The sequence below is a fragment of the Phascolarctos cinereus genome, unplaced genomic scaffold (assembly GCF_003287225.1).
Source record: "Phascolarctos cinereus isolate Bilbo 61053 unplaced genomic scaffold, phaCin_HiC Scaffold_5;HRSCAF=322, whole genome shotgun sequence".
In the NCBI taxonomy this organism is placed as follows: domain Eukaryota; kingdom Metazoa; phylum Chordata; class Mammalia; order Diprotodontia; family Phascolarctidae; genus Phascolarctos; species Phascolarctos cinereus.
In genome coordinates, this window is record NW_027555958.1 from 398,674,519 (window position 1) to 398,687,968 (window position 13,450).

Consider the following 13,450-nt stretch of genomic DNA (forward strand, 5'->3'; position numbering starts at 1 on the left):
AAAGTTTTAAAATAATTTTATTGATATCTTTTTAAAAATTACCTACATTTTCTACTTCATTCCTCCTCTCACAGTTTCCAGAAAGCTATTCCAAATAATAATTTATTGAAAAATTTTAAACGAAAATAAAAGTTCTGCAAAGCTCACCAATTTATTGAAAGTTTGACATGATAAGGCTGCTAGATGGTGTAATTGATACAGTGATTGACTGGGAATCAGGAAAACCTGAGTATAAAACCAATCTCTTAAATGAACTCTATAGCTCTGGGCAAGTCACTTAACCTCATCTGCTTCAGTTTCCTCATCCACAGAATGGGTATAATTATGGCACTTAACTCTCAGGATTGTTGTAAGGAAAAAATGTGGTAGTAATCAAAAAGCTTTTTAAAATCCTAAAGTGATATATAAATACTAGCTATTATTATACTATCCTATGTTCCACAACCATCATAGTGGTCATAGTGATTTCAAAACAACAACAGTAACAGTAAAAGTATTTTCATTTCAAATCAAATCATCTGCTAAAATGAATAACATTCTTTCATTCATAATAAAATTATGATATCAAAATTACCTCACATTGAGGGAATTGCTGAAAAAGGAAAATTTTCTATGCCTGGGAAAACAACATTTTCACTAGAACTGTGATTTTTTTTCATTATTTACTTCAGATATGCATTTATTTAAATTATTATAAACATTGTTAAATATTAATATGATTAGACAAATTTTAAAATTATTTGGATGTAAGCAAATTAAATCCAACCCACAAAACATAATAACATTTCTATATCATTCTAAATTTCCATCAGAATTATTTGACCATTCCAACCCATTCATTTTTCCTCTTATTATAATAGTCATAATTAGAATGTATTCTGTTCTGGTTTGACTTTATTAAACTACTTATTTCTATGTTATTTTAGAAAGATCTAGTTTCTATATCTCATTTTGTTACTCATTTTTGTCAATCTTAAATTCTTTGTAGCAATGTGACAAATTGAGAAAGCTACTAGATTTGAAGTCAGACTCCTCAGGCTCAGTCACCAGCTCTGTGACCTGGAGAAAGTCACATAACCTCTTAGAGTCTCCACTGATTAACTATAAAGTGAGGGATTTGAACTATATGACCTGTAAGGGACCTTCCAGATACAAGTGTATGCATGATATTGCCTAGTAGAATGGGCAGATGAGAACAACTTGTTCCAACTGCCATGAATATGGCTGAAACAGGTACTGTGGAACACTTAAAGCTTGGTCAGACATTGAAGACACTAAGGTCACCAATGCATCCTGGGTCACCATCAGTCATCTTGACTTTTATCTTGCCACTGGACATTAATGACTCTGCAAGAGAGAAGGAAGCTGATGACTGTGTGACTCTGCCTCACTTAACTCCAATTCACTGTGAGTGAAAACATCACCCTGTGATGACATTGGTCTTCAAAACAAGGGACAAGTGAAGAAAAACAATCCTTTCATATTCTCTTAAATTGCCATAATTTGTTTAATGTTGACATATTGCTAAAAAAAATGATTGTTTTCAGAGTTTTTTTTAAATTGTTTTTTACTTTTACATTCTAAGTAATGCTACTATGAACAGCTTTGAAATGATAGCTGTAAATACACATATGTATATAATATATATTCTTGCATATATATTATATAGGTTTGTTCAACTTTTCAGGTTATATGATTCAATTCAAATTGATTTGAGTGAAATAGATTTTAAAGTTTTTTGATACTGATTTTTTTTCATTAGGCAACGGGGTTAAGTGACTTGCCCAGGGTCACACAGCTAGTAAGTGTCAAGTATCTGAGGCCAGATTTGAACTCAGGTCCTCCTGGCTCCAGGGCTGGTTCTTTATCCACTGTGCCACCTATCTGCCCTGATATTTATATTAAAGAAAAAAATTAGGTAGGATGAATTGTTTTCTTTAATGGGACATTTATTCTTTAAAACAGTCCAAAATAGTCCAAAGTCAATGAAAAGATATAGAAATCATAAAACTCACACAATTTAGCTTACAATATAAATATAAAAATAAATATTAATACATGTCAATGTCATATTAGAATTTTAGCATGATTTCCTTGATATCATTCATTCCACAATGTTATTAGGAATTTTTTAATCAGTATAGTAAGTGTACAGGATAAGCATGCATATATATCCCTGGCCAAACTAGATGAAGGCTGTTCCTTCTGAACACTTTGATCCTGCCTTTAGGCTTTGCTATACTTCTAATCATTATTTCTTCCTCCCATTTCAGCATATGTGGAAGTTAATAAATTTCTTCTTCATACACTTTGAACTCTTACAGATTAAAAGCTGTTGCTTATTGGGAGGAAGAACCAGAACATCAATTGGGGAGAAACACTCCAACAGCTATTTTTTTATTAGTTGCAAGTATAGATCAGCCTGGTATTAAAAAACATGGAATAACTTCACTTATTTTCCCCCCTAAACTTAAATAAATGAGACAAATATTACTCTGGAGTTTTCTTTGGTAGCAGAGGCTGTTATACAAAAGCATAACAACCATAACTATCTCTGTGTAGAAGATTATTTTCAACCATATTCCTTATGAAAAATGTCATACTTAAGAAAATACACATAGAAACTATGAATCCATTTTATATATTCATAACAAGCCTAGTACATTCTAATCAAATACATTTTCTTGCTTTTTAATTAAACTTCTTTAGGCTGAACAAATTCTATTCCACAGTCTGTAAAACCAACAATATTGTCTCATTGCCACAGCTTTTTTACATGAACAATGAAAAAACCTGCTAATTATCTCTTTCCTTCCTGATGTCATGTGGAGAAAAGTATAAAAAAAAAAATCAAAATTTACTTAAGACAAGGCTATGTGAGGCTGCAATTCTGAAATGAAAGATATAATTCCATTCTCTGTTATGAGTATTAAAAAAAGAAAAGAAAATACTTTTATACTAAATACCTCATTTCAAAACAGGAAATTGAATATAACAGAGATTCCAAATCCAAGCTTGTTGTATGCTAATTTTTGACTGTGTCAAATGCTTGTTGAAGTAGATAAATTTGTTTATAAGTATACAAAAAAGGGGAAGGTAGATGGCACAGTAAATAGAGTACCGGGCCTAGAATCAGAAAGACATCTTCCTGAATCCAAATCTGGCCTCAGAGACTTACTAGATGTGTGACCCTAAGTCATTTACCCATGTTGCCCTAAGTCACTTATCTATAAAATCAGCTGAAGAAGGAAATGGCAAATCATTCAAGTACCTTTGCCAAGAAAACTTCAAATAAGGTCATGAAGAATAAGGTAAAACTAAAAGGACTGAACAACAACAAAATACATAAAAGGGAAAGTTCATAAGTTCATCTCCAATACTTTTTTTCTTTTCATAGAAACAATGGATTTGGAGTTCCACGGGCAGAATTAAGATGGTGGAATAGAGAAAGGGCTCAAATGAGATCTCTTAACATTCCCCTCCAAACAACTTTAAAATGATGCCTCAAACAAAGTTCCAAATTGGCAGAGCCAACAAAAGGTCAGAGTAAGACATTATTCTGGCTCAAGAAAGCATTGGAGATCAGGAAGCTCTGTGACATGACAGAAGAGGCTAGCTTGGAGCCCAGGTGGATAAAATACCAGTGGTGGGATTAGGTGGAGGCAACAGAAGCAGCGGTAACTTCTGGAATTCTCAAGCCAAAGGCACTAAAGGTCAGAGAAACTATTCAGAGAGAGATTATAGGAGACCCCTTTTTTAGTGCTGGACAAAGGACCAGCCCCTGTTTGGCAACTGCATTCCCTATATCCATATCTCTGTCAAAATTAAGGGCAGGAAGGAACATTTTTGGTCAAGAGGAAAGAGGAACCCTGAGGTACAACAATTTGGCAAATCCATTGCTTATATATACATTTCTGAGTCATAGCTCAAGGGTGGGGAGGAACATTTAAGGTGAAGAGGGAGAGAAAGCCTTTTGGACAGTATCATTTTCAGATCCCAAGGTCCATATCAGGGACCCAGAGGAACAGCATTGTTTTTGGTCTCAAGGGATCAGGGGGCCTCCCTGGGTAAAGACAAGAATGAAGACCAGGATAGTAGTGATCACACATCTCCCTAGATCATACCACATTGGAAGTACTGAAAACTTCCAAACTCCAAAAACTAACTTTAAAAACAGCAATACAAAAGTAGTCTAAAGGTTGAGATAGTGCCTCTCCACCCCCCATCTCCAATCTGGAAACAGAGACCAAAATTAACATAACCAAAATTAATAAAATAACCAAAATCAAGAAATAGTGAAAACAGTTTCTGTTATTGTTTAGTTATTTGATAGTATCTGATTCTTTAGGACACCATGGAGTTGAGTACACCAGGCCCTTCTATACCTTATTATCTCCTGAACTCTCCTGAACTCCTGAACCATAATATTGGTTTCATGACACTATCTATCTATCTCGTCCTCTGTTTTCTATGTTTCCTTTTGCCTTCAAACTTTCCAAACATCAGGATATTTTCAAATGAATCCTATCCTCTCATTATGTGGACAAAGTGTTTGAGCAAAGATTGAAAAAGAATCTGACCATAAGGAGCTTATATGGTGACAAAGAAATTCAATTTAAAAAAAAAGTCAAAATGGCTACAAGCAAAACCTTGAAGAGAAATGTGAATTGGACATAAGTCCAATAATAATTCCTAGAATAGTTTAAAAAAGGATTTTCCAATCAAATTAGAATGCAGGTGAAAAATTAGATAACAAAATGAAAGCAAAGGAAGAAAATTATAAAAGTCAATTAATAGCTTGGTGGAAGAGGCACAAAAATACTGAAAACATAAAACAAACCACACACAAAAAAAGAATCAACCAAGTAGTAAAAGAAAGAGATAAAACAATTCAATAATGAAAATACATTCTTAAAAGACAGAAATGGACAAATTAAAAAATAAAAGAGGTACAAAATATCACTAAAGTAAATGGAAGCTAATGACTACATCAGAAATTAATAAGCAATAAAACAGTCAAAAGAATGGAAAAATACAAGAAAATGTGAAATATCTCCTCAGAGAGGAAAAATTGACCTGGAAAATAGATCAAGGAGAGATAATTTAAGAATTATTAGATTATCTGAATACCATGCTTAAGGAAAGAACATAGACATCATCTTTCAAGAAATTATCAAGTTAACTGCTCTGATATCTTAGAATCAGAGGAAGAACAGATATTGAAGGAATCCATTGATCACCATATGAAAGACAGCACAGAATAAAAACTCTCAGGTAGTATACCTGAATAACAGAGCTCCGAGAAATAGAGACAGAAAGAGAGAGAGAGAGAGAGAGAGAGAGAGAGAGAGAGGGAGAGAGAGAGAGAAGAAGAAGAAGAAGAAGAAAGAAGAAGAAGAAGAAGAAGAAGAAGAAGAAGAAGAAGAAGAAGAAGAAGAAGGGAGGAAGGAGGAGGATAAACAGAAGAAAATGGGATGAAGGGAAATGCAGACTTAGTAATCATAACTGTGAATGTGAATAAGATGAACTCTTCCATGAAATGGAAACGAATGACAGAAAGGATTAGAAACCCAAACCCAGAAATGTGTTGTTTATAAGAAACACACATGAAACAGAGCAATATACAGAGTTAAATTAAGCAGCTAGAGTAGAATCTATTCTGCATTGGCTTAAGAAAAAAAAATAGAAGCAATCATGATCTCAAACAAAGCAAAAGCAAACATAGAGCCAACTAAAAGAGATAGGCAGGGAAACCATGTTGCAAAAAAAAGAACCATAGACAATGAATAATATTAATGCCTTGTAAATGTCTTAACAACCAAATCCTTAAAGGAAAACTTAAATAAATTTCAGGTGGAAGTAGACATTAAAACCATAGTAGGGGTGGACCTCAACTTTCCCCTCTCAAAGCTAGATAAATTTACCCATAAAATAAATAATAACAAAGTCAAGGAAAAGAATCAAATCAGAGAAATGTTAAAAATGATAGACCTCTGGAGAAAACTGAATGGGAAGAGAAAGGATTGTATCTTTTCTCAGTTGTACAAGGAATCTTTGCAAAAATTGACCTAATGCTAAGGCATAAAAACCTTACAACCAAATGCAGAAAAGCAGAAATATTAAGTATACCCTTTTCAGACAATAATACAATGAAATTTAATTTAATGAAGAGCCAAGGAAGCATTAATTAAAACTTAATTGGAAAGTAAATAATCTAATCCTAAGAATGTGTCAAAGAAGCAATCATAGAAATAATCATCAATTTCATTAAAGAGAATGACAATGAGACAAAGTCCTAAAATTTGTGGCATGTTGCCAAAGCACACAAGTTAAAAGTTCCCAATTAAACACCTACATCAAAGTTCCAAAAATAAAAGGAAGGATTTATGAAATTAAAAGTAACAAAATCTTTGAATTAAAAAAAAATTAGAAGCTGCTTTTATGAAAAAAAACGTAAAAAAGAAAAAATGTTAATTATTTTAAAAAAGAGGAAAACCAAATGACTGATATTTAAAAAAGGTGAATGTCCCATCAATGCATATGAAATTAAAGCAATTAATAAAAAATATTTAGCACAATTATATGACAGTAAAATTGATAATATAAGTGAAATGAATAGATATTTAGAAAATAAATATCAGCTACTCAGTTTAACAGAAGAAGAAATTGAATATTCAAATTGCCTTCTTTTAGAAAAAGAAATTGAGCCAGTTACTCATATAGAGGCTTCATTTCTCAAATATACAGGGAGCTGAGCAAAATTTATAAAAATAATTGCCATTCCCCAGTTCATCTATTGTCAAATGACATGATTAGCCAGTTTTCAGAAAAATAAATCAAAACTATCAAGAGTCACATAAAAAAGACTTCAATCACTACTGATTAGAGAAATGTAAATTAAAACAACTGATATAGCACCTCACAGCCAACAGATTAGCTAACACGACAGAAAAGAAAAAGGACAATTTTTGGAGGGGATGTGTAAAAATTGGGACACTAGCACACTGTTGATAGAGTTGTGAACTAGTGCAACCTTTCAGGATGACAATTTGGAACTATGGTCAAAGGGTATAAAACTGTGCATAACCTGTGACTTAGCAATACCGCTGCTTAGTCTGTATCCCACACAGAACAAAGAGAAGGGGGAACCACCTGTATGTATAAACATATTGAAAGCGGTTCTTTTTTGTGGTGCCAAGAAATTGGAAGTTAAGGGGATGCCTACCAATTGTGGAATGGCTGAACAAGTAGTGGTGGAAAACTGTTGAGCTATAAGAAATGACAAGCAGCATAGTTTCAGAAAAACCTGGGAAGACTTCAATGACCTCATTTAACACGAGTTGAGTAAAACCAGGACAACGTTGTACACAGTAACAGCAATACTGTAAGGATGATTAACTGTGAAAGACTTAGCTACTGTGAATCCACGTAAATCATCAGCATAACTATATATCACACACAAAACCCTGCAAGAAGAGATAGCAAAAGATATTCCATTTAAAATTATTCTAGAGAGTATAAAATACTTGGGAGACACCTGCCAAAACAAACCCAGGAACAATATAAATAAAAATATAAGAAGAAACTTTTCATCTAAACAAAATCAGATTTAAATAATCGGAGAAATATTAATTGTTCAAGGGTTGACATGGCTAATATTATAAAAATGGAAATTTTATCTAAAGTAATTCATATGTTTAATGCTATCCCAATCAAATTATCAACAAATTTCTTACTGAATTAAAAAATAATTAAATTCACTTGGAAATACAAAAAGTCAAGAATGTCAAAGATATTTATAAAAATATAAAGGAAGGAGGTTTAGCAGCACCAGATCATAAAATATATCATAAGGCAGTAATTATGGCAGAAATAATGGTAGAAATTGGGCATAGACCAATATCTTACACTATTTTCCAAAATAAGGTAAAATGAATATATGACCTAGATATAAGATATTACAAGAAAAATCAAAGAACATGGAACATATTATTTATCAGACTTGTGTATTGGCAAACAATTTATGAATAAGCAAGAAATAGAGATAAGAGTGAAGTGTAAAATGGATAATTTTGCTTACACTAAATTTAAAAAGAAGTTGTTATACAAATAAAACAAATGTTGCCAAGATCAGAAGAAAAACAGAAAATTGGGGAAAACTTTTTGGCTTCTCAGATAAAAGTCTCCTATCTCAAATATATAAAGAACTTCATAAAATCCATAAGAATACAAGTCATTCCTCAATTGATAATTTTCAAAGGATATGAACAGGCAGTTTTTAGATAAAGAAAAACAAGCAGCTTATACTCATGAAAAAATGTTCTAAATCATTATTGATTAGAGAAACTGAAATTTAAACCACCTTGAGATGTCATTTTGTACCTATCAGATTGGCTAAAATGTTTGAAAAGGAAAGCAACAAATGTTGGATGGAATATGGAAAAATCAGGATACTAATTCGTTGTTGGCATAATTGTGAACTGATCCAACAATTTTGGAGAGTAATCTGGAATTAGGCCCGGAGAGTTATTAAATTTTCTACATCATTTGACTCAACAGTACCACTATTAGATCAATTTCCAAAGATGATTAGAGAAAAAGGAAAAGAACCTATATGTTTTAAAACATTTAAAATGGCTCCCTTTTTAGTGGCAAAGAACTGGAAATTGCAACGATGACTATCAATTGAGGATGGCAGAACAAACTGTGGTATATGATTGTGGTGGAATACTGTTGTGCCGTAGGAAATGATGAGTGCTATGATCTTGGAAAAACATGAATAGACTTGCATGAAATAATGAAAAGCAAAGTGAGGAGAAGCAAGAGAACATCATATACAGTAACCATGATAATGTTTTCAGTACAACTTTGAACAAATAAGTCATTTTGAGTATTATAAATACTTAAATTAACTACAAAGTACATATGAAGGAAGATCCAAAGAAAAATTGATAAATAAAAGAATGCACAGGATGATTATACACACACACACACACACACACACACACACACACACACACACACATTTATGTCTCATGGTAGTCATCTCTAGGATGGGGTGGAGGATGGAGAAAGAAAGAAAAAAATACACAATAACTTCATTACATATTTAAAATGAATAGCAAATTGTATACAACAGATTAGCAATTTCATGTGTAAACATTTTTTATTATACAAAGTTCTAGAAATGCTTGCTTCATGTCATAAATTAAAAATAAAATAAGTAAAAATGTTTTAAAAGGAAGACTGTTACTCTTATTGAGGTAATAATTAACAATTTCAAATGACCCATGAAGAAAAATGCTCTCTACCTCCAGATGGAAAAATTAATTCTGAAAGCAGATAGAAACATTTTGCTAGTTTCTTTATTTTTCTGTATTTTCTTTTGCAACATGACTAATATGGGAATATGTTTTGCACAACTTCAAATGTATAATTTATATCAAGTCACTTGGCTTCTCAAGGAGGGAGGTTGGACAGGAATGAAGGAGAGAATTTAGGACTCAATTTTTTAAAATGATTGTTCATTTTTTTTTGCATGTCATTTGGAGATATTTAATGAAACAAAAAAGCTATATTTAAAAGAAATTTGTTTTGACCTTATAGATTCTCTGAAAGTATTTCTGGGAGGCACAGGGGTATCCAGACCACACCTGAGAACCACTACTCTTGAGTATTCCAAGTGTAAGGTGCCACATAGAGTCAAGAGATAGATGACTGCATTTGAGAAACAGCAAATATGCCAGCGATGTTCGATTTTTGAGTACATGAAGAGGATTAAGCTGTAAGACTGGAAAATTTAAAAGAGGCCAAATTTTGACAGGTTTTAAATGTCAAATAGTATTTTATAGGAACTCATTAGAGTTTATTGAGTCAGTAGGATGAGTGTTACAGCAGAGGTACCTATTCCAATAAGATCTGGTTTGTTGAATTCCTTTCACATTGTGATATTCTGTGATTGTGTAATATAAATAATCACTCTTCATACTTCCTCTTTACATTGGTAATAAAGCTAGTGAGGAGGATGCAGAACTACTGTCTAAAAGGAGGGAGACAGAGACAGTGAGAGACAGAGAGTTCAAGACAGAGAAAGAGACACCTTGATAGAACCAGAAAGAGACCTAGACAGAAACAGAGAGAGAGAGAGAGAGAGAGAGAGAGAGAGAGAGAGAGAGAGAGAGAGAAGCTTTTTTTAAATCCCCAACAGCCCCAAAATTAACATTCATTCAATAATCAGTATTCATAATTAATTCATTTCACTATCTATATTTCCTTACATTAATAAATAGAAACTCATGGTTTGTCAAAAATATGTATTTTATGTGCTTTATGTTTAAAATATGCAACCTTGATTTGAGGTAACACCTTTTAGAGTTAATAATGGTGTCTTTGACTATTTTCAACTATTTCTAAGTTTACTTGAAAGAATCATTGATTTAGGGCAAGAAAGGATCTCAGTGGTCATCTAATCCAACACTCTCATTTTACAGATTAGGAGACTGAAGCCCAAGGGAGTAAAGTAACCGCTCCAAGATTGTTCCATTAGAAAGGTGCAGAGCAGTGATTCAAAACCACATTCACTGACTATGGCTTCATTGGTTTTCCAATGTAATGTTATGTCACAAAATAACAAAGTAGGATTGAGCATTTGCAAGTCCTCCAGAAAATTAGAGAATAAGTCATTTATAATGGCATCCATGTGAAGCCAGAACAGATCTCAGAAACTTTTTGTTACAATCCCCCTCGCCTCCCCCCCCCCACATTTTTCAGATGAGAAAACAACATCAAAAAGTGAAGTGACTTATTTGAGGTCACACAGGCACAAGTTACTATCCTGGGTATTTACTGAAAGATTCCCCCCCCAAGATGAAAGGTATCCTTCCCCCACCCTATTCATGTGGTACAGTGGAAAATATGCTGGATTGGGAATCAAAAGTTCCCAGATTTATATCCTCAGTCTCTCACTTATGTTTGAATTTAGGCAAGTCAATAGATCTCTTTGGGTGTCAGCTTTCTTGGTGTCTAAAGTCCTTTACAACTCTAAATCTTTGAACCTAAAATCCTAGATCTGTTTCTGTATGTGTCTCCTCTGTGAAAACTGGGCATTTAGGGCAGATATATTGAAGGTACAACAAAAGAATCTGTAGTTTTTCCTTGCCTTCACTTTCCTAGGAAACTATCATAAGAAGTTTGAGAGAGAAAGAGTGGGGGATGTGGATGCTTTATGGAAATAATATTGGAGATATATTTAAATTAATTATTGTAGACACTTTCTAACTCTAGTCACATTTGGTCTCCATTTCATTTATTAAGCCAGATAAATTACTTCCTTCCCTTCTACCCGCTTTGTTTTCCTTTAACTGCTTCAGGTGTTGGTGCTTTATGACCCTTGGTGAGCAGCTCAGATTCTGAGGCACTTCTGTGAACTAATGGAGGGAAAAGTGCTAAAGGGTACTGGCCCTCTTGGAGCCATAACGTGCTTGAAAGAAGGAAAACTTCCCTCTTGACTAGCAAGGTAGTAAGTAATCAATGAATGGCTGAGACAAGTTCATGGAAATTGAAACAAATTTCAACTATTCAGAGCTGAACTTGCAATTTAAAACCAATTTCAGCCAATACAGTAACACTGTTAGTGAGTAGTAGAATACGAAATTAAAGGTTATAGTTAACCATGAAAAGTGTACATACTTTACCAAGTGTATATTCACTTGATAGAGTCCCTGGGTCATGCACATCGACCCATAGTGGCTGCCTATCATACTAATATGCACCCCAGTTCTAGAAGCTCCTGTAAGAGGAAACTTGAAATCTGATGATGAAAGCTCTTGTTAAGATGATTTTTTTTCACTCCGACAATTTTCTTTCCTAAGAAATTTCAGGGGACATATGATAATCCGGAATGTAGAAGTGGAAGGGGACCAGCAAACTGATTAACTTGTAACACCTAGTGCTTAGCATAGTCCTTGGCACAAAGAAGACATTTAAATGCCTGTTGACTGAATTTATTTCCTGTGCTTTCATTCTTCAGAAACCTCATATTAAACTTTTTAGGACTACTGCATGTGAAGGACTTAAAACAGATAAATTGTAATATTAGAATCTATTCCATTTTGAGATGGCCCTTATTTTTTTAGGAAGTAGTTCATTATATTTTAATGAAATGTTCCTCATAACTTCTTTTGAAGATTCTATAAATCATTGGTCAAGTTTCCAAATAATCGCATTCTAGAAAGGTTAAACGACTTATAAATTGAACTAGCATCTGAACCCAGATACTCTGACTCTAAATTTAGTGTTCTTTACACTGCCAAATGCTTTTTAACATAACAAAAATGATTGATTATTGATTTCAGTGCCATTTCCTAATCAGCCATATATATATTAATCACAGCATAAACTTGTTAAAGCTAAGACCAATACCAAATTAGAATGGCTAAAAATAAGAAAATATAATGGGCAGTTGACACAGCTCCACCTTCTCTGAAGCAAGTTGTTGATACCTATGGGATATATAGGTAAAAGGGGCAATTGGAAACATAGGATTGGGGCTTAAGAGAAAAATAAGCCTGGATATGTAAATTCATATGCTATTTGCATAGAGAACGTAGTTTTGCTCATAGGAGTTAATGAGTTCATCAGCAGAGTTTATGAAAAGAAAAGGAGTGGGCCCAGGTCAGAGACCGAGTATATATGTGAGACAGCCAGATAGCACAGTTGTTAGAATGCCAAGCCTGAGATCAAATTCAATATCATATGCTTATTAGCTGTGTGACCCTTGGTAAATCACTTATTCTGTTTGCCTCAGTTTCCTCATCTGTAAAATGGGGATAATAATAGCACCTACATTCCAAGGTTGTCGAGAGGATAAAATGAGGTAATTGTTAAGCTCTTAGCATACTGCCAGGTATAGTAAGAACTTTATAAATGTTAGCTATGATTATTATATGCACCCAAAAAAGATAGGTCATGGAAGACAAACTTTCAAAGATAGTAGAGAAAGATTTCTCTGGTGGTTATATAGATAGCCAAAGATAGCCAAAGCAAACAACAAAAACATCTAGGCAGGGAAAACATATCCAAAAGGAGACAGCATAGAATCTTGCAGAGAAGACAAAAAAAGTGATGACCAAAAGCAATCTATTTAGCAATAAGGAGATATGTAACTTTGGTGAGAACAATTTCAGTCAAATTTAGGGATGGAAACCAGATTACAAATGACTGAGAAGTGAGTGATATAAAATAAAAAAGGTGAAACATCAAGTATAAACTCATTTTTCTAGCAATTTCTTTGTACCTACTTGGCTCAGCGATGAAGAAATACTGGTCATGTTTCAGGGAAGCATTAAATGAGCCAGTTGATGAAGAGGGGTTGAGAAGTGGTCAGAGACAGAGGATTATTGAAGGGGCAAACATTTAGAGAAGAAGGGAAGAGATATAATGAAGGGTAGAT